Source organism: Rutidosis leptorrhynchoides, chromosome 4 (assembly GCF_046630445.1).
Source record: "Rutidosis leptorrhynchoides isolate AG116_Rl617_1_P2 chromosome 4, CSIRO_AGI_Rlap_v1, whole genome shotgun sequence".
In the NCBI taxonomy this organism is placed as follows: domain Eukaryota; kingdom Viridiplantae; phylum Streptophyta; class Magnoliopsida; order Asterales; family Asteraceae; genus Rutidosis; species Rutidosis leptorrhynchoides.
In genome coordinates, this window is record NC_092336.1 from 622671820 (window position 1) to 622693878 (window position 22059).

Sequence of the window (22059 nt, forward strand, 5' to 3'; positions counted from 1 at the left end):
CGAGTTTGTTAGGATGCATTAGTGAGTCTGGACTTCGACCGTGTTTTCTTTAAAAATGATTGCTTAACATTTTTGTTGGAAACTATATATTTTTAACATATGAATATTATGTGATATATTAATCTCTTAACGTGTTTGATATTATGTGATAGATGTCTACCTCTAGAACAAGTCCCATTGACTCACCTAATAATAATGAAGAGTCAAATGTAAATTGGAATGATTTGTGGACTGATTTACAAGTTCCCGAAGAGGAACCGGAAGAAGAGTCGGAACCGGAAGAAGAATCGGAACCGGAAGAAGAATCGGAACCGGATGAAGAAATAGAACCGGTGGGGGAAATAATAAAACGGTTAAGTAAAAGAAAATCCTCAACCAACCGACCAAAGTTAATTATGGTCAATGGTGTTTTCGCCAAGGAAGCAAAATATTGGGAGGATTACCAATTCTCCGATGAATCGGATTCCGACGAGAATTCCGATGATGTTATAGAAATTACCCCAACTGAATTTAAAAAGGCAAAAGAAAATAATAAGGGAAAGGGCATAAAAATAGAGAAATCTGATTCCAACCCCGATGAACTTTATATGTATCGTCAACCCCCGAAGTCCTTAAGTTGTAACAATGACCCGAGAACCTCTAAACCACCAGGTTTTTCTAAACCAATGTGGACAACGACGGCTTGTATTAGGGGAACATCATATATCCCTAGAAACTTGGCAAAACGAACCAAAACCGAAGAAGAAGAAACGAGCGAGTCGGAATAAGATAGTTGTATTCGTGTGGTGTAATATATGTAATATAGTGTTCTTATGCTTTATGATATATGTAAAAATTGCTTGTATTAATAAGTATTTTTTTTATGAATCTAACTCTTGTCTATTTTACAGTTTAAAAACACAAAATGGATAGACAACCCAATATTTTAAGAGACCTACCCGGAGACATGATTGATGAAATCTTGTCTAGAGTCGGCCAGAATTCTTCGGCACAACTATTTAAGGCGAGATCAGTTTGTAAGACATTCGAAGAACGTTCCAAGAATGTCTTGGTTTATAAGAGACTTTCGTTTGAAAGATGGGGGATATCACATTGGGTAACCCATAAGTTACGATGTGTTTACTTTGACGCATATATTGCGGGGAACCCAAATGCTATTTTACGCAACGGGTTAAGAAATTATTTTGACTCAATATATCCGAATATTGGACTTCGTGATTTAGAAAAAGCGGCTAACATGCAACATAAAGAAGCATGTTATGCTTACGGATTAGTAATGTTCGCTTCTCACCAAAGTGAGAACAAGAACATCGGGCTACAACTATTAAACAAAACGTTTCCACAAGTGACGGAGTCGGTAATTGGGGTAAGAAATGAGGTTTTTAGATTATTACGGGACTGTTGGACATTACGTAACCCTCGTCCCTTTGATGACGTTACAACACGCTGTCTTATCAACGGCCATAACGGTTATGTTGCACAAGACCAAGGATGGGAAGTAGTCCTAGTAAAACCAGAATGCATGACTTGTTTCTGGACGTATGAATTACGTGTCTTTATTGCCTTTGCTGAACGACTTGTGTACTAGCTAGAATTGTCTTCACAACTATCTTGTATCAAAGTTATTGTGTGCTATATTTCATGCTTTATGTAAAATAAGCGGTATTGTAAGTTTGTAAAATATTGTATAAAAGTTTGAACGCGAAATATTATTATAATCAGTTTTTCATATAGAATTGTAGTAGTTGAATTGTATATTAGCTACTAAGTATGAACTTAACGGGTAGGTACTACTCGAATTTAAACTTATAAAACGCTAATATGAAGAAAAAGCTTTTATAAATGAGTTCATATTATGCTACGAAATACTATTAACTACTCTTAATATTCTGTATGATTAACTTGTTTCATTTAACTATTTTGAAGGAAATGGCACCGACTACTTGACACACCGTAAATATGAATGAAGAGGAATTCCGTACTTTTATAGCTTCAAACATAGCCGCAGTACAGGCTGCGCTACATACCAACAATAACCTTGGATCTAGCAGTACAGGAAATCGTGTAGGATGCACCTACAAAGAATTCACTGCCTGCAAACCTTTGGAATTTGATGGAACCGAAGGACCGATCGGATTGAAACGGTGGACCGAGAAGGTTGAATCGGTGTTTGCCATAAGTAAGTGTACTGAAGAGGACAAAGTGAAGTACGCTACGCATACCTTCACAGGTTCTGCGTTAACATGGTGGAATACCTATCTAGAGCAAGTGGGACAAGATGATGCGTACGCACTACCGTGGTCAGCATTCAAGCACTTGATGAACGAGAAGTACCGTCCCAGAACCGAGGTCAATAAGCTCAAGACAGAACTTAGAGGGTTACGAACCCAAGGATTTGATATTACCAAGTACGAAAGACGATTCACAGAATTGTGCCTATTGTGTCCGGGAGCATTCGAAGATGAGGAAGAGAAGATCGACGCGTTTGTGAAAGGATTACCGGAAAGAATCCAAGAAGATATAAGTTCACACGAGCCCGCCTCCATACAACAGGCATGTAGAATGGCTCACAAACTAGTGAACCAGATTGAAGAAAGAATTAAAGAATAGACTGCTGAAGAGGCCAATGTGAAGCAAGTCAAAAGAAAGTGGGAGGAAAACGGTGATAAGAATCACCAATACAACAACAACAGCAATTACAACAATAATCGCAACAATTATCCCAACAATCGCAACATCAATCGCAACTACAACAAACGGCCCAACAACAACAACAACAACAACAGCAACTACAACAATCATCCCAACAACAATAATAACCGCAACAACAACAACAATCAGAAGCAGCTATGCCAAAGGTGTGAAAAGAATCACTCGGGGTTCTGCACCAAATTTTGCAACAAGTGTAAAAGAAATGGTCATAGCGCGGCGAAGTGTGAGGTCTACGGACCAGGGGTTAATAGAACGAAAGGAACAAATGGTGTCGGAACGAGTAATGGTGGAGCAAGTAGTGTCGGAGCAAGTTATGCCAATGTAGTTTGTTATAAATGTGGAAAACCAGGCCACATTATTAGAAATTGCCCGAACCAGGAGAACACGAATGGACAAGGCCGTGGAAGAGTTTTCAATATTAATACGGTAGAGGCACAGGAAGACCCGGAGCTTGTTACGGGTACGTTTCTTATTGACAATAAATCTGCTTACGTTTTATTTGATTCGGGTGCGGATAGAAGCTATATGAGTAGAGATTTTTGTGCTAAATTAAGTTGTCCATTGACGCCTTTGGATAGTAAATTTTTACTCGAATTAGCAAATGGTAAATTAATTTCAGCAGATAATATATGTCGGAATCGAGAAATTAAACTGGTTAGCGAAACATTTAAGATTGATTTGATACCAGTAGAGTTAGGGAGTTTTGATGTGATAATCGGTATGGACTGGTTGAAAGAAGTGAAAGCGGAGATCGTTTGTTACAAAAATGCAATTCGCATTATACGAGAAAAAGGAAAACCCTTAATGGTGTACGGATAAAAGGGCAACACGAAGCTACATCTTATTAGTAATTTGAAGGCACAAAAACTAATAAGAAAAGGTTGCTATGTTGTTCTAGCACACGTCGAGAAAGTACAAACTGGAGAAAAGAGCATCAATGATGTTCCCATTGCAAAAGAATTTCCCGATGTATTTCCGAAAGAATTACCGGGATTACCCCCACATCGATCCGTTGAATTTCAAATAGATCTTGTACCAGGAGCTGCACCAATAGCTCGTGCTCCTTACAGACTCGCACCCAGCGAGATGAAAGAACTGCAAAGCCAATTACAAGAACTTTTAGAGCGTGGTTTCATTCGACCAAGCACATCACCGTGGGGAGCTCCTGTTTTGTTTGTCAAGAAGAAAGATGGTACATTCAGGTTGTGTATCGACTACCGAGAGTTGAACAAACTTACCATCAAGAACCGCTACCCACTACCAAGAATCGACGACTTATTTGATCAACTACAAGGCTCGTCTGTTTATTCAAAGATTGACTTACGTTCCGGGTATCATCAAATGCGGGTGAAAGAAGATGATATTCCAAAGACTGCTTTCAGAACACGTTACGGTCATTACGAGTTTATGGTCATGCCGTTTGGTTTAACTAATGCACCAGCTGTGTTCATGGACCTTATGAACCGAGTGTGTGGACCATACCTTGACAAGTTTGTCATTGTTTTCATTGATGACATACTTATTTACTCAAAGAATGACCAAGAACACGGTGAACATTTGAGAAAGGTGTTAGAAGTATTGAGGAAGGAAGAATTGTACGTTAAGTTTTCAAAGTGTGCATTTTGGTTGGAAGAAGTTCAATTCCTCGGTCACATAGTGAACAAAGAAGGTATTAAGGTGGATCCGGCAAAGATAGAAACTGTTGAAAAGTGGGAAACCCCGAAAACTCCGAAACACATACGCCAGTTTTTAGGACTAGCTGGTTACTACAGAAGGTTCATCCAAGACTTTTCCAGAATAGCAAAACCCTTGACTGCATTAACGCATAAAGGGAAGAAATTTGAATGGAATGATGAACAAGAGAAAGCGTTTCAGTTATTGAAGAAAAAGCTAACTACGGCACCTATATTGTCATTGCCTGAAGGGAATGATGATTTTGTGATTTATTGTGATGCATCAAAGCAAGGTCTCGGTTGTGTATTAATGCAACGAACGAAGGTGATTGCTTATGCGTCTAGACAATTGAAGATTCACGAACAAAATTATACGACGCATGATTTGGAATTAGGCGCGGTTGTTTTTGCATTAAAGACTTGGAGGCACTACTTTTATGGGGTCAAAAGTATTATATATACCGACCACAAAAGTCTTCAACACATATTTAATCAGAAACAACTGAATATGAGGCAGCGTAGGTGGATTGAATTATTGAATGATTACGACTTTGATATTCGTTACCACCCGGGGAAGGCAAATGTGGTAGCCGATGCCTTGAGCAGGAAGGACAGAGAACCCATTCGAGTAAAATCTATGAATATAATGATTCATAATAACATTACTACTCAAATAAAGGAGGCGCAACAAGGAGTTTTAAAAGAGGGAAATTTAAAGGATGAAATACCCAAAGGATCGGAGAAGCATCTTAATATTCGGGAAGACGGAACCCGGTATAGGGCTGAAAGGATTTGGGTACCAAAATTTGGAGATATGAGAGAAATGGTACTTAGAGAAGCTCATAAAACCAGATACTCAATACATCCTGGAACGGGGAAGATGTACAAGGATCTCAAGAAACATTTTTGGTGGCCGGGTATGAAAGCCGATGATGCTAAATACGTAGGAGAATGTTTGAGGTGTTCTAAGGTCAAAGCTGAGCATCAGAAACCATCAGGTCTACTTCAACAACCCGAAATCCCGGAATGGAAATGGGAAAACATTACCATGGATTTCATCACTAAATTGCCAAGGACTGCAAGTGGTTTTGATACTATTTGGGTAATAGTTGATCGTCTCACCAAATCAGCACACTTCCTACCAATAAGAGAAGATGACAAGATGGAGAAGTTAGCACGACTGTATTTGAAGGAAGTCGTCTCCAGACATGGAATACCAATCTCTATTATCTCTGATAGGGATGGCAGATTTATTTCAAGATTCTGGCAGACATTACAGCAAGCATTAGGAACTCGTCTAGACATGAGTACTGCCTATCATCCACAAACTGATGGGCAGAGCGAAAGGACGATACAAACGCTTGAAGACATGCTACGAGCATGTGTTATTGATTTCGGAAACAGTTGAGATCGACATCTACCGTTAGCAGAATTTTCCTACAACAACAGCTACCATTCAAGCATTGAGATGGCGCCGTTTGAAGCACTTTATGGTAGAAAGTGCAGGTCTCTGATTTGTTGGAGTGTAGTGGGGGATAGACAGATTACGGGTCCGGAGATTATACAAGAAACTACCGAGAAGATCATCCAAATTCAACAACGGTTGAAAACCGCCCAAAGTCGACAAAAGAGCTACGCTGACATTAAAAGAAAAGATATAGAATTTGAAATTGGAGAGATGGTCATGCTTAAAGTTGCACCTTGGAAAGGCGTTGTTCGATTTGGTAAACGAGGGAAATTAAATCCAAGGTATATTGGACCATTCAAGATTATTGATCGTGTCGGACCAGTAGCTTACCGACTAGAGTTACCTCAACAACTCGCGGCTGTACATAACACTTTCCACGTCTCGAATTTAAAGAAATGTTTTGCTAAAGAAGATCTCACTATTCCGTTAGATGAAATCCAAATCAACGAAAAACTTCAATTCATCGAAGAACCCGTCGAAATAATGGATCGTGAGGTTAAAAGACTTAAGCAAAACAAAATACCAATTGTTAAGGTTCGATGGAATGCTCGTAGAGGACCCGAGTTCACCTGGGAGCGTGAAGATCAGATGAAGAAGAAATACCCGCATCTATTTCCAGAAGATTCGTCAACACCTTCAACAGCTTAAAATTTCGGGACGAAATTTATTTAACGGGTAGGTACTGTAGTGACCCGAACTTTTCCATGTTTATATATATTAATTGAGATTGATATTTACATGATTAAATGTTTCCAACATGTTAAGCAATCAAACTTGTTAAGACTTGATTAATTGAAATATGTTTCATATAGACAATTGACCACCCAAGTTGATCGGTGATTCACGAACGTTAAAACTTGTAAAAACTATATGATGACATATATATGGATATATATATATAGTTAACATGATACTATGATAAGAAAACATATCATAAAGTGTATTAACAATGAACTACATATGTAAAAACAAGACTACTAACTTAATGATTTTTAAACGAGACATATATGTAACGATTATCGTTGTAAAGACATTTAATGTATATATATCATATTAACAGATATTCATACATGATAATATCATGATAATATAATAATTTAAAATCTCATTTGATATTATAAACATTGGGTTAACAACATTTAACAAGATCGTTAACCTAAAGGTTTCAAAACAACACTTACATGTAACGACTAACGATGACTTAACGACTCAGTTAAAATGTATATACATGTAGTGTTTTAATATGTATTTATACACTTTTGAAATACTTCAATACACTTATCAAAATACTTCTACTTAACAAAAATGCTTACAATTACATTCTCGTTCAGTTTCATCAACAATTCTACTCGTATGCACCCGTATTCGTACTCGTACAATACACAGCTTTTACATGTATGTACTATTGGTATATACACTCCAATGATCAGCTCTTAGCAGCCCATGTGAGTCACCTAACACATGTGGGAACCATCATTTGGCAACTAGCATGAAATATCTCATAAAATTACAAAAATATGAGTAATCATTCATGACTTATTTACATGAAAACAAAATTACATATCCTTTATATCTAATCCATACACCAACGACCAAAAACACCTACAAACACTTTCATTCTTCAATTTTCTTCATCTAATTGATCTCTCTCAAGTTCTATCTTCAAGTTCTAAGTGTTCTTCATAAATTCCAAAAGTTCTAGTTTCATAAAATCAAGAATACTTTCAAGTTTGCTAGCTCACTTCCAATCTTGTAAGGTGATCATCCAACCTCAAGAAATCTTTGTTTCTTACAGTAGGTTATCATTCTAATACAAGGTAATAATCATATTCAAACTTTGGTTCAATTTCTATAACTATAACAATCTTATTTCAAGTGATGATCTTACTTGAACTTGTTTTCATGTCATGATTCTGCTTCAAGAACTTCGAGACATCCAAGGATCCATTGAAGCTAGATCCATTTTTATCTTTTCCAGTAGGTTTATCCAAGGAAATTAAGGTAGTAATGATGTTCATAACATCATTCGATTCATACATATAAAGCTATCTTATTCGAAGGTTTAAACTTGTAATCACTAGAACATAGTTTAGTTAATTCTAAACTTGTTCGCAAACAAAAGTTAATCCTTCTAACTTGACTTTTAAAATCAACTAAACACATGTTCTATATCTATATGATATGCTAACTTAATGATTTAAAACCTGGAAACACAAAAAACACCGTAAAACCGGATTTACGCCGTCGTAGTAACACCGCGGGCTGTTTTGGGTTAGTTAATTAAAAACTATGATAAACTTTGATTTAAAAGTTGTTATTTTGAGAAAATGATTTTTATTATGAACATGAAACTATATCCAAAAATTATGGTTAAACTCAAAGTGGAAGTATGTTTTCTAAAATGGTCATCTAGACGTCGTTCTTTCGACTGAAATGACTACCTTTACAAAAACGACTTGTAACTTATTTTTCCGACTATAAACCTATACTTTTTCTGTTTAGATTCATAAAATATAGTTCAATATGAAACCATAGCAATTTGATTCACTCAAAACGGATTTAAAATGAAGAAGTTATGGGTAAAACAAGATTGGATAATTTTTCTCATTTTAGCTACGTGAAAATTGGTAACAAATCTATTCCAACCATAACTTAATCAACTTGTATTGTATATTATGTAATCTTGAGATACCATAGACACGTATACAATGTTTCGACCTATCATGTCGACACATCTATATATATTTCGGAACAACCATAGACACTCTATATGTGAATGTTGGAGTTAGCTATACAGGGTTGAGGTTGATTCCAAAATATATATAGTTTGAGTTGTGATCAATACTGAGATACGTATACACTGGGTCGTGGATTGATTCAAGATAATATTTATCGATTTATTTCTGTACATCTAACTGTGGACAACTAGTTATAGGTTACTAATGAGGACAGCTGACTTAATAAACTTAAAACATCAAAATATATTAAAAGTGTTGTAAATATATTTTGAACATACTTTAATATATATGTATATATTGTTGTAGGTTCGTGAATCAACAGTGGCCAAGTCTTACTTCCCGACGAAGTAAAAATCTGTGAAAGTGAGTTATAGTCCCACTTTTAAAATCTAATATTTTTGGGATGAGAATACATGCAGGTTTTATAAATGATTTACAAAATAGACACAAGTACGTGAAACTACATTCTATGGTTGAATTATCGAAATCGAATATGCCCCTTTTTATTAAGTCTGGTAATCTAAGAATTAGGGAACAGACACCCTAATTGACGCGAATCCTAAAGATAGATCTATTGGGCCTAACAAACCCCATCCAAAGTACCGGATGCTTTAGTACTTCGAAATTTATATCATATCCGAAGGGTGTCCCGGAATGATGGGGATATTCTTATATATGCATCTTGTTATTGTCGGTTACCAGGTGTTCACCATATGAATGATTTTTATCTCTATGTATGGGATGTGTATTGAAATATGAAATCTTATGGTCTATTGTTACGATTTGATATATATAGGTTAAACCTATAACTCACCAACATTTTTGTTGACGTTTAAAGCATGTTTATTCTCAGGTGAATATTAAGAGCTTCCGCTGTTGCGAACTAAAATAAGGACAAGATTTGGAGTCCATGTTTGTATGATATTGTGTAAAAACTGCATTCAAGAAACTGATTTCGATGTAACATATTTGTATTGTAAACCATTATGTAATGGTCGTGTGTAAACAAGATATTTTAGATTATCATTATTTGATAATCTACGTAAAGCTTTTTAAACCTTTATTTATGAAATAAAGGTTATGGTTTGTTTTAAAAATGAATGCAGTCTTTGAAAAACGTCTCATATAGAGGTCAAAACCTCGCAACGAAATCAATTAATATGGAACGTTTTTAATCAATAAGAACGGGACATTTCAAAAACTCCTTGTTGCGCCTCCTTTATTTGAGTAGTAAGGTTATTATGAATCATTATATTCATAGATTTTACTCGAATGGGTTCTCTATCCTTCCTGCTCAAGACATCGGCTACCACATTTGCCTTCCCCGGGTGGTAACGAATCTCAAAGTCGTAATCATTCAACAATTCAATCCACCTACGCTGCCTCATATTCAGTTGTTTCTGATTAAATATGTGTTGAAGACTTTTGTGGTCGGTATATATAATACTTTTGACCCCATATAAGTAGTGCCTCCAAGTCTTTAATGCAAAAAAACCGCGCCTAATTCCAAATCATGCGTCGTATAATTTTGTTCGTGAATCTTCAATTGTCTAGACGCATAAGCAATCACCTTCGTTCGTTGCATTAATACACAACCGAGACCTTGCTTTGATGCGTCACAATAAATCACAAAATCATCATTCCTTTCAGGCAATGACAATATAGGTGCCGTAGTTAGCTTTTTCTTCAATAACTATAACGCTTTCTCTTGTTCAACATTCCATTCAAATTTCTTCCCTTTATGCGTTAATGCAGTCAAGGGTTTTGCTATTCTGGAAAAGTCTTGGATGAACCTTCTGTAGTAACCAGCTAGTCCTAAAAACTGGCGTATGTGTTTCGGAGTTTTCAGGGTTTCCCACTTTTCAACAGTTTCTATCTTTGCCGGATCCACCTTAATACCTTCTTTGTTCACTATGTGACCGAGGAATTGAACTTCTTCCAACCAAAATGCACACTTTGAAAACTTAGCGTACAATTCTTCCTTCCTCGATACTTCTAACACCTTTCTCAAATGTTCACCGTGTTCTTGGTCATTCTTTGAGTAAATAAGTATGTCATCAATGAAAACAATGACAAACTTGTCAAGGTATGGTCCACACACTCGGTTCATATGGTCCATGAACATAGCTGGTGCATTAGTTAAACCAAACGGCATGACCATAAACTCGTAATGACCGTAACGTGTTCTGAGAGCAGTCTTTGGAATATCATCTTCTTTCACCCGCATTTGATGATACCCAGAACGTAAGTCAATCTTTGAATAAACAGACGAGCCTTGTAGTTGATCAAATAAGTCGTCGATTCTTGGTAGTGGGTAGCGGTTCTTGATGGTAAGTTTGTTCAACTCTCGGTAGTCGATACACAACCTGAATGTACCATCTTTCTTCTTGACAAACAAAACAAGAGCTCCCCACGGTGATGTGCTTGGTCGAATGAAACCACGCTCTAAAAGTTCTTGTAATTGGCTTTGCAGTTCTTTCATCTCGCTGGGTGCGAGTCTGTAAGGAGCACGAGCTATTGGTGCAGCTCCTGGTACAAGATCTATTTGAAATTCAACGGATCGCTGTGGGGGTAATCCCGGTAATTCTTTCGGAAATACATCGGGAAATTCTTTTGCAATGGGAACATCATTGATGCTCTTTTCTTCAGTTTGTACTTTCTCGACATGTGCTAGAACAGCTGTAAAGACCCGTCCTTATCCACCTGGACAAGTCATTAACATCTGGTCCCATTGCGAGGTACTTACCTAAATATGCCATGTACGACTCCATATAATATCTCTAAAATGAGTAAATGCACAGTGGAAGACTTCTTTCATACCTGAGAATAAACATGCTTAAAAGTGTCAACCAAAAGGTTGGTGAGTTCATAGGTTTATCATAACAAATATTTCATTATATTAATAGACCACAAGATTTTCGTTTATAAATATATGTTCACTCGCAAGTGTATAAAAGTATTCTATAAGTTGTAGGCACCCGGTAACAAGCCTTAACGTTCATGTTTTACCCTCTGAAGTACACTAGATCAGGTGTGTTTAAAATAACCTCGAAGTACTAAAGCATCCCATAGTCAGGATGGGGTTTGTCAGGCCCAATAGATCTATCTTTAGGATTCGCGCCTACCGTACATAGACAGGTAGTTTAATGTTACCAAGCTAAGGGTATATTTCTGGTTTAAACCCACATAGAATTAGTTTTAGTACTTGTGCCTATTTCGTAAAACATTTATAAAACAGCGCATGTATTCTCAGCCCAAAAATATATATTGCAAAAGCAATTAAAAAGGGAGCAAATGAAACTCACATAATGTATTTTGTAGTAAAAATACATATGACTATATTGAACAAGTGTAGGGTTGGCCTCGGATTCACGAACCTATATCATTTGTATATATATTAAAACATAATCGAAATTGAACAATTTAACTATTATTATTAATGATATAGTTTTTATATTAATAACTTATATTCATTTTATAATGTAAAAATATTATCTTTGTTATGTTATCTGTAATATATATATATATATATATATATATATATATATATATATATATATATATATATATATATATATATATATATATATATATATATATATATATATATATATCATTTGTTTGTAAAAAAATAGTAATAATAAAACTAAAATTATATTAGTATTGGTAAAAATGATAAAAATTATAATACCTAATATTACTAATAAAGGTATTAATGTTAATGATTATATTAATGATAATAATGTTAATAATTATACTAGCTGGAAAATATACATTTTATTTTTTTTAATGATACTTATGAAAATGATTTTAAATATTTATATAATAATAATACTAATGATAATATTAATAATAATACTTATTTTAATCATAATAATTCTAGTGTTTATAAAGTGATACTAATACTAAAATTAATGAAAATAATAATAACCATAAAACAATAATACTTGAACTACCTTTAAAAGCTTTTTCTCAAAAAAAAAAATGCCTTAGACAAGGTTCGAACCCACGACCTCTCGATCCATGAAAACACCCCTAAACGTCCCACTGTTTCTGCTTTTCAATTTCAATTCACGTTTTGATTTTATTTCTTCGTGGATTTATTATGTAATAGCAGCCCACTTAGAAATACAACAGAAAATTTGGCCCAATTAGTTTGGCCCAACAGCTGGTTATTTAAAAAAAACAATTTTCTTTGCAGCAGTCTAGGATCAAACCCTGGTCGTCTCGGTTATCCTCACATCCAAATAACCATCAAGCCATTGCTACCTTTCTGATATTACTCTGACTTTAAATGTAATTAACCCATAACAAAACTGCAATTTATCTTCTTAAAACCAAAAACAGAAACATGTATCGTTTGTCGTGGTTGCTGGATTCGTTTGAAATAAAATCAGAGAAAAAATATATATATATATATAACACTAACAACACCTCGTTCATATGGTCATCATCAAGCTTCGTAAATACATCATCATGATCGTCTCATCGTCACCAAACGGTCACCATCACCATCGTTAAGCCTTCTATCATCATCGACATCCTAATCATCTCACTATAATCACGATTTCATTATCATTTGAATTCTTCTTCGTTATCATCATAACCTCGTTGCTCGAACAGAAGTAAAAAAAACAGATGCAATAGTAGTAGTTGTAGGATTGATGAAGGTGACGGTTTATATCTCAAGTAAATCATGTGATGGTCTTTATGTAGGATGGTGGTTTATGGAGGTGAGAGGCCATGAAGATTGCGGTTGTATGGTGATGGACAGAAGTGGTGGTTCTTGGTGATAATGGTGGTTATGAGTGGTTCACGGTGGTGGTTGATGGTGTCTTTGATCCCGGGTTTACAACGATCCATAGAGAAGAAAAATACCATAGAGAGAGAGAGAGGTTCGTGTTTGATCAAGGAAAAATAACAAAAATATTATGTAGTATATGGTGATCGTGGTTTGTTTGCAACGAGTTACACATAGCAGCAGTAGTATTCGACAACAATGGTCTGTGATGATGTGTTTGGTTTTTCTTGAAGATGGAAGGTGGCTAGTTCCAATTGCAGAAATGTTTAAGTATGCATATATATATATATATATATATATATATATATATATATATATATATATATATATATATATATATATATATATATTTATATATATATATATATATATATAATTTATATTGTGGAATGAAAACAAATGCACACAGTAATCTTATTAACTAATGTGTGTCAAATTGATTCACGGGTGTTGAAAGCCATAAAATAAATAATAATATAATAATAATAATAACACAGTAATAACAATATTTTCAAGAATTAAACAGTTAGCAGACGATAATTTGATTGTTTCCTACCGACAACTTTAATGCGCTAATATATCGTACCTTGTTGATAGTTAGTGGCGGATAAAAAGTCCTCTAAAAAAAATCCCAAATTTTTAGATTAATTATATTTATTTATTTTGGTCATTATGGTATAAAATTTGATCATTAATTTAATAAATAAAAATTACATTAACTGTCCCTCTCATAATTGGGTAAAATATAAAAAAAATTTAAAATTTAATATCTAGGTCCTAAATATATTTTTAGTAAGTCTAAAATTTGTAGAACTCATTTTTGAATCACCGTTTATTTTAAAATTGCATAAGTTTGATTTTAACTTCCTTATTATCGATCGAATGACAATTGAGCGTTATTGTTGCTTACAAAATAAATTCAAAACTATATATACATTCATTATACATTATTTATATACATAGTTATTTTTTTTAAATAATAGTTATTATATATTTTATTTTACATTATTATTTTTAACAATTACGTCGTATATTATTTCAATTTATATTTTAAGTTCATATATTTTAAATATATATGTATCTATTTACAAATAGTGGTTCGTGAATCGTCGAGAGCAGTCGAAGGGTAAATGTATACATGAAAACAAATTCAAAATTTTTGAGACTTATCTAACAGACTTTGCTTATCGTGTCGGAAACATATAAAGATCAAGTTTAAATTTAGTCGGAAATTCCCGGGTCGTCACAGTACCTACCTGTTAAAGAAATTTCGTCCCGAAATTTGAGTGTGGTCGTCATGGCTAACAGTAAAAATGTTTTCATGACGAATGTGAGTTGATGAGTAGAGTTTTATTACCATAGAGTAATATGAATAAGGCAATTCGATTACTCGAAGAGTACGAGTGAAGCTATCACAAAAGAGTGAAAAGTTTTGTATTAACTTTTGATGTAGTCATGGTGGATTTCCGGAATTCAAGGAATTTAAGGAAATCTCCTAATCGGAAAAAATGTAATTGCACGATTTATTAGCAATTTATTGGAATTACGGAAGAACAGAAATATCAAGGAAATATTTCCGTGATGTGCTTAAAGCTTAAGTAGAATGAAAGAGTCGTGTAACATGGTTCATGATGAGGGTATGATCTGTGAATCATCACGTTCCATTAGAAACTCAGCATTACTTACTGTAATGTAATCACGTTGGCCAAGCGTTATTATATTATACTAACTCATGCATCAGTTTCCAACACTTCTCCACAATTCATTCATAATTCATTCTCAGATTTTTACAGATTTTTCCAATATAATGTGTTACAGATAGCACGAAGAGGTATATAATTTCGGACGAAAATATTTATGAAAATATCTTCAGAATCATCGAAGATATTTATGATAATATTTTGGAATTTCTAAGTTCGAAAGTTGATGTAGAAAATTTTCCGCAAGATTTTAACATGACTTCGGAACATGATATTCTCTAAAGATTTCGGTGGATTCAGAATTACCTGGATTATTTGAATATAGGGTTTGGTCCTTGTATTTGTTCTTTGTTTCCTTCCTGGTGTGCTTAATCCGATTTTTCAGTACTAAATTTCCTATCGAGCGTTCTCAACATTCCATTCTTATTATCAAACTTTTGGCCGTTTAGACCATTTATGATTTTGTTGTTTCCTCTGCATTTAATGCTACTATATCTGAATCATCGGTTATCAATCTGAGGTGGTTTCAATAGAATTGTGTTTTAGATGATTAAATGTTGATGATAATATGGTGGAATATAAAAGGTTTTCTGGTAACAATAAATGAGTATGCATATATATCAAGGTTATAATAAGGTTGTTTCGAACGAAAAGTCGAAGTTGTCTTGCTAGAGCTGTGACAGAATTTGCTACTTTAGAAAGGGATTGTAAGGTTATTTTCGGTAATAACAATGCTAAAGGATCTAGCACAGATACATGCTAAACATCTACTCCGGTTCCGAGAGTTTTCAGGTGCATAACTATATGCATCAATCTTTTCTTCCGTAGATGAAGTGCGGTTGGTTCATCCTCTCGATTGAGGTGTTTTCGAGAATCATGAAAGGTTTGAGCAGGGATTATAATTGTCAAGATACAATGAGATTTAAGATGAAATCAAGTGGCAAACTTGAAGAATTTTTTTAGTTTCATATGTTATAATCAATATTTTAATTCATTTTAATTGTCCAATGTTATTAGTCCACAGTCGATAGTCCACAGTTGACAGTCCATTAATTCATATATAGTTTAATATATAATATTCAAATTAATTAATACGTATCGTGACCCGTGTACATGTCTCAGACTCAATCACAACTCAAAGTATATATATTATTGTAGAATCAACCTCAACCCTGTATAGCTAACTCCCGCATTACTGCATATAGAGTGTCTATGGTTATTCCAAATAATATATATAGATGCGTCGATATGATATGTCAAAACCTTGTATACGTGTTCCGATATTTAAAGTGCGTAAAAATAAATAACAGAAATTATATGACGATAAATAAAATTGCGAGAATGTAAATTGCGATAATTAAATTGCGATAAACAAAATGTAACCAGATAGCTAGGAACAGTTAGCTAGGATCAGTTAGCATTATTCTTAACAATATTTCAATTAGTTAATTCGTTTGTTTCTAACAAATTTTATTTTGCTCAATGCTTTCTTCATTATGCCACTTGTTGGATTCTGAGAAGTCAAAATCCAAATATGAAATTGAATGAAAATGATTACTCTGTGGTAAACGGATTCGTATGTCGATGGATGTAAGTAGGGTAGTAAATGACCGTTGAATCAGATTCGAAGAATGTACAGTATAACATGTTAATATGAAAATTAAATATTTCCCCGGGTATTACCTACCCGTTAAAATATTTTCACCATTAACAGTTTGTACGAAAGAATTTTCAATTACAATCTTTATGAAAATATACTTACATATATATTTTCTTCGGATGTAATCATGGATTTAATGAGTTAATATGACAATAATCTCATTTGATTTACCGTTAGAACTAGAATACATAATCTCTAAAACTTTAGAAATTACATAATCGCCATGTCGAGCGAAGATAATCGAGGTAGAACGATATGTAGAACGGAGATCATACTTGAAGCACAGATGGTGATTTTGAGGCGTGTGATGTTGAGGCTTGTGTTGTTGATGGTACAGCTGTTGATACTGGTGGTACTGTTGGTGCCGGTGATGTTGCTGAAGCTGGTAGGTTCTACACCATATTTTCCAAAGCTACGACTCGAGCGTGAAATTCGTTAACTTCTTCTATTATTCCTGGATGATTGTCGGTCGAAACGAGTGGATGAATAAGGTTTAGAATTGTGGATAGAATATAATCGTGGCGAGATATTCGAGAAATGGGGGTGAAAATGGTGTTTCAGATTGGTTCCCTGATGAGTGCTTCAGGTTCTTCGCCGAGGGTGCAGGTTGGTGAGTGGAAAGGATCGCCTTCTTCTTGTCTCCATTGGTTAAGTCGACTACGAACCCATCAGATGAATTGGGGATGGCTGATTGATTGATTCATTCTGGTGACGCTGCTTCCGGGGCTGGAGTGGGACTCTATATCGGAATCCGAGGGACTTGATCTAATGGTGAGTTCCATTGCGTACGATCGAATAAAGGATTTTTCGATATGAGATGATTTTCGGATATAGAATATCTATACATAGTATAGAAGATCCCGTAGATTACGAAGGAATTTAAGGAAACGTGTCAGATAAAGTCTAAAGTAACAGATATGCTAAGATATGAATTAGCAGATACGCTAAGATATGAATTTATCTGTAAATTATCTATCAAATAAGTGCAGAAAGTCGTGTCTAGACTTAAGAATGATAAGCAGGTAATTTTCCACTAGGAATGATAAACAATACGTATAATATGCAGCTAAGGTCGAAGTCCAGACTCGCTAATGCATCCTAACAACTATCAGTTAGACACACTAATGCAAGACCTGGTTCACTAGGACCAACGCTCTGATACCACCTGTAAAGACCCGTCCTTATCCACCTGGACAAGTCATTAACATCTGGTCCCATTGCGAGGTACTTACCTAAATATGCCATGTACGACTCCATATAATATCTCTAAAATGAGTAAATGCACAGCGGAAGACTTCTTTCATACCTGAGAATAAACATGCTTAAAAGTGTCAACCAAAAGGTTGGTGAGTTCATAGGTTTATCATAACAAACATTTCATTGTATTAATAGACCACAAGATTTTCGTTTATAAATATATGTACACTTGCAAGTGTATAAAAGTATTCTATAAGTTGTAGGCACCCGGTAACAAGCCTTAACGTTCATGTTTTACCCTCTGAAGTACACTAGATCAGGTGTGTTTAAAATAACCTCGAAGTACTAAAGCATCCCATAGTCAGGATGGGGTTTTTCAGGCTCAATAGATCTATCTTTAGGATTCACGCCTACCGTACATAGACAGGTAGTTTAATGTTACCAAGCTAAGGGTATATTTCTGGTTTAAACCCACATAGAATTAGTTTTAGTACTTGTGCCTATTTCGTAAAACATTTATAAAACAGCGCATGTATTCTCAGCCCAAAAATATATATTGCAAAAGCAATTAAAAAGGGAGCAAATGAAACTCACATAATGTATTTTGTAGTAAAAATACATATGACTATATTGAACAAGTGTAGGGTTGGCCTCGGATTCACGAACCTATATCATTTGTATATATATTAAAACATAATCGAAATCGAACAATTTAACTATTATTATTAATGATATAGTTTTTATATTAATAACTTATATTCATTTTATAATGTAAAAATATTAGCTTTGTTATGTTAGCTGTAATATATATATATATGTATATATCATTTGTTTGTAAAAAAAAATAGTAATAATAAAACTAAAATTATATTAGTATTGGTAAAAATGATAAAAATAATAATACCTAATATTACTAATAAAGGTATTAATGTTAATGATTATATTAATGATAATAATGTTAATAATTATACTAACTGGAAAATATACATTTTATTTTTTTTAATGATACTTATGAAAATGATTTTAAATATTTATATAATAATAATACTAATGATAATATTAATAATAATACTTATTTTAATCATAATAATTCTAGTGTTTATAAAGTGATACTAATACTAAAATTAATGAAAATAATAATAACCATAAAACAATAATACTTGAACTACCTTTAAAAGCTTTTTCTCAAAAAAAAATGCCTTAGACAAGGTTCGAACCCACGACCTCTCAATCCATGAAAACACCCCTAAACGTCCCACTGTTTCTGATTTTCAATTTCAATTCACGTTTTGATTTTATTTCTTCGTGGATTTATTATGTAATAGCAGCCCACTTAGAAATACAACAGAAAATTTGGCCCAATTAGTTTGGCCCAACAGCTGGTTATTTAAAAAAAACAATTTTCTTTGCAGCAGTCTAGGATTGAACCCTGGTCGCCTCGGTTATCCTCACATCCAAATAACCATCAAGCCATTGCTACCTTTCTGATATTACTCTGACTTTAAATGTAATTAACCCATAACAAAACTGCAATTTATCTTCTTAAAACCAAAAACAGAAACATGTATCGTTTGTCGTGGTTGCTGGATTCGTTTGAAATAAAATCAGAGAAAAAAAATATATATATATATATAACACTAACGACACCTCGTTCATATGGTCATCATCAAGCTTCGTAAATATATCATCATGATCGTCTCATCGTCACCAAACGGTCACCATCACCATCGTTAAGCCTTCTATCGTCATCGACATCCTAATCATCTCACTATAATCACGATATCATTATCATTTGAATTCTTCTTCGTTATCATCATAACCTCGTTGCTCGAACAGAAGTAAAAAAAACAGATGCAATAGTAGTAGTTGTAGTATTGATGAAGGTGACGGTTTATATCTCAAGTAAATCATGTGATGGTCTTTATGTAGGATGGTGGTTTATGGAGGTGAGAGGTCATGAAGATTTCGGTTGTATGGTGATGGACAGAAGTGGTGGTTCTTGGTGATAATGGTGGTTATGAGTGGTTCACGGTGGTGGTTGATGGTGTCTTTGATCCCGGGTTTACAACGATCCATAGAGAAGAAAAATACCATAGAGAGAGAGGTTCGTGTTTGATCAAGGAAAAATAACAAAAATATTATGTAGTATATGGTGATCGTGGTTTGTTTGCAACGAGTTACACATAGCAGCAGTAGTATTCGACAACAATGGTCTGTGATGATGTGTTTGGTTTATCTTGAAGATGGAAGGTGGCTAGTTCCAATTGCAGAAATGTTTAAGTATGCATATATATATATATATATATATATATATATATATAATTTATATTGTGGAATGAAAACAAATGCACACAGTAATCTTATTAACTAATGTGTGTCAAATTGATTCACGGGTGTTGAAAGCCATAAAATAAATAATAATATAATAATAATAATAACACAGTAATAACAATATTTTCAAGAATTAAACAGTTAGCAGACGATAATTTGATTGTTTCCTACCGACAACTTTAATGCGCTAATATATCGTACCCCGTTCATAGTTAGTGGCGGATAAAAAGTCCTCTAAAAAAAATCCCAAATTTTTAGATTAATTATATTTATTTATTTTGGTCATTATGGTATAAAATTTGATCATTAATTTAATAAATAAAAATTACATTAACTGTCCCTCTCATAATTGGGTAAAATATAAAAAAATATTAAAATTTAATATCTAGGTCCTAAATATATTTTTAGTAAGTCTAAAATTTGCAGAACTCATTTTTGAATCACCGTTTATTTTAAAATTACATAAGTTTGATTTTAACTTCCTTATTATCGATCGAATGACAATTGAGCGTTATTGTTGCTTACAAAATAAATTCAAAACTATATATACATTCATTATACATTATTTATATACATAGTTATTTTTTTTAAATAATAGTTATTATATATTTTATTTTACATTATTATTTTTAACAATTACGTCGTATATTATTTCAATTTATATTTTAAGTTCATATATTTTAAATATATATGTATCTATTTACAAATAGTGGTTCGTGAATCGTCGAGAGCAGTCGAAGGGTAAATGTATACATGAAAACAAATTCAAAATTTTTGAGACTTATCTAACAGACTTTGCTTATCGTGTCGGAAACATATAAAGATCAAGTTTAAATTTAGTCGGAAATTCCCGGGTCGTCACAACAGCATAGCAACCTTTTCTTATTAGTTTTTGTGCCTTCAAATTACTAATAATATGTAGCTTCGTGTTGCCCTTTTCTCCGTACACCATTAAGGGTTTTCCTTTTTCTCGTATAATGCGAATTGCATTTTTGTAACAAACGATCTCTTCTTTCACTTCTTTCAACCAGTCCATACCGATTATCACATCAAAACTCCCTAACTCTACTGGTATCTAATCAATCTTAAATGTTTCACTAACCAGTTTAATTTCTCGAATCCGACATATATTATCTGCTGAAATTAATTTACCATTTGCTAATTCGAGTAAAAATTTACTATCCAAAGGCGTCAATGGACAACTTAATTTAGCACAAAAATCTCTACTCATATAGCTTCTATCCGCACCCGAATCAAATAAAACGTAAGCAGATTTATTGTCAATAAGAAACGTACCCGTAACAAGCTCCGGGTCTTCCTGTGCCTCTGCCGCATTAATATTGAAAATTCTTCCGCGGCCTTGTCCATTCGTGTTCTCCTGGTTCGGGCAATTTCTAATAATGTGGCCCGGTTTTCCACATTTATAACAAACTACATTGGCATAACTTGCTCCGACACTACTTGCTCCGCCATTACTCGTTCCGACACCATTTGTTCCTTTCGTTCTATTAACCCCTGGTCCGTAGACCTCACACTTCGCCGCGCTATGACCATTTCTTTTACACTTGTTGTAAAATTTGGTGCAGAACCCTGAGTGATACTTTTCACACCTTTGGCATAGCTGCTTCTGATTGTTGTTGTTGTTGTTGTTGCGGTTATTATTGTTGTTGGGATGATTGTTGTTGTTGTTGTTGTTGTTGTTGTTGTTGTTGTTGTTGTTGTTGCTGTTGGGCCGTTTGTTGTAGTTACGATTGATGTTGCGATTGTTGGGATAATTGT